Source organism: Camelina sativa, chromosome 11 (genome assembly GCF_000633955.1).
Source record: "Camelina sativa cultivar DH55 chromosome 11, Cs, whole genome shotgun sequence".
Lineage (NCBI taxonomy): Eukaryota > Viridiplantae > Streptophyta > Magnoliopsida > Brassicales > Brassicaceae > Camelina > Camelina sativa.
In genome coordinates, this window is record NC_025695.1 from 34,435,932 (window position 1) to 34,441,057 (window position 5,126).

Here is a 5,126-nt window from a genome sequence, read left to right on the forward strand (position 1 = left end):
CACCGGCCCCAATCAGCGTCTTCGTAGGGTCCTGAAATACACACAAATCCTCCGTAAATGTAACCGATCCTTTTGTTATTTTAAGCAACCTAGCAACTGAAATCAAAGAACATTTCAACTCCGGAGAATATAAAACTCCACAGAGCCATAAGTCTCCACCCAAACAAAGATCTCCTTGTTTGATGGTGGTAGCTCTATCTCCATCCGGTAAGCAGATCGAACATGGAAAAATATCAACAATATTGCTTAACAGGTCTAACTTCCATGTCATATGGTGTGAGGCTCCTGTGTCAATAATAAATTCAACATTATCTTTCTTACCAATCAAGGTCTCAACAGATTCATTCTGCTTAGTGCCCACAAATTGCATAAGTGCACTCCATTGCTCATCTGTCAAATTCGGTAGGGAATGCCGGTCAAATTTCTCCTTCTTCGTACCAGCGTAAGCAGCCTGTACAGCATGGGCTCTACCCGTAGGTACCGGTCCTCGACCACCTCCGCGGCCAGTACCAAGCATACCACCACCACGTCCGGTTCTACCACCACCACGGAATCCACCACTGCCCCGAGTAGTACGACTTCTCTCACCACACCATTCTGGATACCCTTTAAGTTGGAAACAGTCAGTCATAGCGTGACCATACTTCCCACAATGAGTACAAGTAACATCTTTTTCTCTATCATAAGGAGCGAAAGAGCGTGGAGGTGGATTGCTAGCGGACACCGCAAAACCAACTGCATATATCTTCTCTTCTCTATTACGAGTAATGCTTAGCTGCCTCTCTTCGCGGATAATGCGTTGGTACACTTGTGAGAGCTTAGGAAGCGGCTCCATGCTGGTAATTGAGGTACCAACACATATTATGAATTAGCTATTGATCGAGTATTACAGATTCAATAATGAAAAAAAAAAAAGCTATCAGTGATGTTGGTAACTTGATTACAACGATTCAGTCATCGTTTCTCTTCTTCTTCTTCTTAAACCCTCTTTTTTTTTTAAAGAACCTGGCTCTGATACCATGAAAATATTGGAGGCGAGAAAGTTGATTTTCCATTAATCTTTACAAGAATATTCTAGACTTGATGGCCAAGATACAAGATAAGGTAATATAACATAATTCTAAAGATTTACACAATATTTCCTAATAAATCGACTATCTCGGAGTTTGGGCTAGTAACGGGAAGAAGGAAGAAAGATCACCTTTAGCTGGCAACAATAAAGGACATACGAGAGTTACAGAGTGAATTTATTCTCATTTATAGCTCATAGGAATATAAATTGTAGGGGTAAATGTTGTAAAGAAAATAATAATTTTTTGGCAATAATATCGTCATTATTTTTGCATTACACTGAAAAGCAATCTTTTAAACATAGCTAGCCAGTTCGGAACTTTGACGGTGACTAACTCCTCTGCTCCCTAAATCATCAGAGAAATACTCTCTCCGATCTCACAATATGCAAGGTAAGACAAATTAGTAGAGTCGAATTCTGACAAGATCGGCCACCTTGATTAAAAATATTTCCTGATAGCTATTATCTTTATCAGTATCTGAATAAAAAAATATATTATTTTAGAGATACTTTGTCACTATAGATAATACATTAATTATAATGAAACCACGGCATATTCCGACCGTCGAGTTCTTATTCTCCGCCTAAGCGGCCGCAGAAGCCACATTTTAGACAAAAATATGAGTAATGTGAAAATTGTTGAAGGATATTTTTCCTTTTCATTTAATCGTGACATGACATGTTCCTTGTTCAAAAACATGACATATTTGTCCGCTTATATTAGACGGAGAATAAGTGGTGATGGTAAAAAACCATAAGAATTTCATTATAATTGTAACATCTAAGAACCAGCTTTTGGATTTTTGGATTGGGTGTCGGTCGACACCATCATTTGGTGGTTCTGCCGGTTCGGTTTTAGAGCGTCGGTTTGATACGGTTTTGTGTAGGAAACTCCAAGTTCGAATATAAAAGGGGAAAACTCGACGCTTTTGTCTAGTTTTTAGCTACTTTTCATCCTCCCAGAGAGTGAGATTAGTTCCTAAGAGTTTTTGTGAAGAATCCTTGCTGTTCTTGAGAGATCATTCTTGTTTAGTGGAGATCTGAGGCTGGGAACATGGTAGCAGCTTGTTGGGAGGTTGTTTTTTTGAGTTTAGCGTCAGAATCTTCTTGTTGGAAAGATGAGTACATAACCATGTCTGATCTAAGCTTGAGATTCTCTGTTTCGTGTTTCTATGAGTTGTGTGATTAATTTCCCCTGAATGTTTGTGTGATTTTCGTGTCCTTGTGGCTTGGATTTGCTCATGTGTATACCTTGGTCGAGTGGGAGGCGTTTTGGAACAGAGACTCACGTTGGAAATCACAAGAAAATGATGCTCGGCGTCGTTGTCGATCAACATAAGAAGGGTGTCGGTCGACACCAAAGCGAGGAAGGCGCGAGGGCTTTAAAGAGTGTCGGTCGACACAACTAGGGTTTTTGGTGGATGTCAAGAAGGTGTCAGTCGAAACCAGGTTTTCCGTGTCGATCGACACCAAGTGGGTGTCGGTCGACAAGAAAAACCTTCACCATGTGTGAGTGTCGATCAACACCCTTCTGGTGTCGGTCGACACCAACCTTCAGCAGCAGCTGAACTTTGTTTGTTGCCTGGTTTGCTTGTGTTATTTGTTGTGTGTTTGATTGTAGATCTCAATTGCTTGTGTGTATAGTCCAGTAGATGGGAAGATTGTCTTACTGAGTAGTTATGATAATATTAATGCATCTCAATTGTTGTTTGTGATGCAGGTAATGGCAAGGTGTAATCGTGGAATCAAGGCGATGGAGAAGAGGATGTTCTAATGGCACATTGATGTGTTGTTTGGCTTCTATTAGATTTGGGTCATTAGAATGTTGTTAGGCTGCTGGTTTAATGCTTCATGACATTGTTGGATGATTTATTATTGGTTTATGTAGGATTGATAATCGATTAATTGATTATTTAATTTATTGAATTGTTTTGTTGGATAATTGCTGGTTTGATGTTGTTGGTTATTTTCGTTGTTGTATTGATTACGGTTTAGATGTTAGTGAGTATAGGATCATTAGTTTAATATTGTATTAAAAACAAAAAAATGGATCGAGTCGTTTCAATAATCGGTAACAAAATTCCAAAATAAAGAGTTTTTTTTTGGTGGGAACATAAAATAAAAGACAAAAATATAATGAAAAATATGGACAGCCGTTGTAGGTAGGATTGCAGATTGCGAAAATAGTTAGAAAAAACATGAAAAATTGACCATTTTACCCTTCATTAAAGCTAACTCTAAAACTAAAACATGATCAAAATTACTCATTTGGGCTTTGAGCATGTGGCTTTAGAAACAAACAAAATGCATTATCAATTATATCAAATATTATTTTATATTTTCTAATAAATTTGTTAAATAAAATTTTATACAACCCCTAAAACATATCCCTGATTAATCTCATATTTATTGATTCGGAGTTAAGAAGTGTCTTACCGTCGAATTAACGCCTACCAAATACTTTAAACATGTTTAAACATGTGATATATCCATATAATATGCTATTTTATATAAATATTCAAAAATTTCAAAGAAAGTGTTAGATGAATTTCACCAAATTTAATTATCAAAAATACGTGATTTTCTCCATTTTATCTTATTCTCTAAACTAATATCTTACACTAATAATTATGTCATTCTAGATTAGATCTGCGTAAAACACACAGGTTTAAGAAATCTATGTTAAATTTAAATAGTATTTTAAATATTGATTTTGTATTTTCTTTAATAATATTTTGTAAAACCGGATTTAGAGTTACAAATTTCAAATCCCATTCTCATATGTTGGTGCTTAAACCTCCATCTAACAATATAATTTAAATATATCTTAATAATTAAATTATATATTAATTCTATGCACTTAATCTCACTGAGTAAGGTTATAATTTTCATATAAAAAATAATGTGTGATATCGGTATTAAATTTATAACGTACTTAGTACTAAAATAACAGAAAAATAACAAAACATAACTAACAAAGCAAATCAAATGAAACTAATATTATCTCATATTTAAAAAACTAACATTATCTTAAATATATTTATTCCATATATTGTCATACCTAATAATTTTACTACATGTCTAACTATTAAGCGAGAATTTTAAAAATGTCCATTTTTCCATAGTATTTTAAAGATATACTCACATATGTGTGTAGCCTTATAAAAACATACACAAACAAACTTTATACATGTAAAAGATCTTATAAATATATTATAAATACCGTAAATATAACTTTTAAAAACTTTATAGAAATCTTGTAAAATCTTTCAAAAATACTTTGTAAAACCTTATAAAAATCTTTTAAAATTTTAAAACTTTACTAAAGCTTGGATTGAGTCTTCAAGTAACAGTTATCATCAAGAAATATCTTCAAAATTTAATAAAACTATATAAACTTTTTGATTTTGTAACATCTGTGAATCAAATTGTGGATTTTGGGTATGGGTGTCGATCGAAACCAAGTATAGTGTTGATCGACACCAGCAATTTCTGTCCAGATTGATTTAATTGTCGAATTGGAGCGGTTTGGTTTAAGTGAAATCTCCAAACCAAGGTATTTAAAGGCAGAACTCGATCTAGGTCGTGAAAAGAAGTTGGTTTGCTGATTCTAGAGAGAAAAGAGAGGAGAGAGAGTGTTCTTGGGAGATTTTGGAGATTCTAAGCTATTTTTGAGAGATATGTTGTTGTGGAGTGAAGATCTTGTGCTAGGAACAAAGGAGAAGCTTTCTAAGTGTTGGATTCATCGTTGTTGGGTTAGACCTTTCTGTAAAAGAGGTGAGTGCATGGCTATGGCTGATCTAAGTCTGAGAATCCTTTATTTTGCTTGTTTTGTGGTTGTTTGTGTTATTTTCTTGTATGGTTGTGGTTGTTTGTTGGTTCCCATGAGTTTACAGGGCTTTTGGGGGAGTTTCGGACGATTTGGAAGAGATGAGAAGCGGTTCTTCGACTTTCGGTTTTGAGCGGATTGTGACTGCAGAGTCGGTGTCGATCGACACCAAGAAGTGTCGGTCGACACCAGGAAGTGTCGGTCGACACCAGGAAGTGTCGGTCG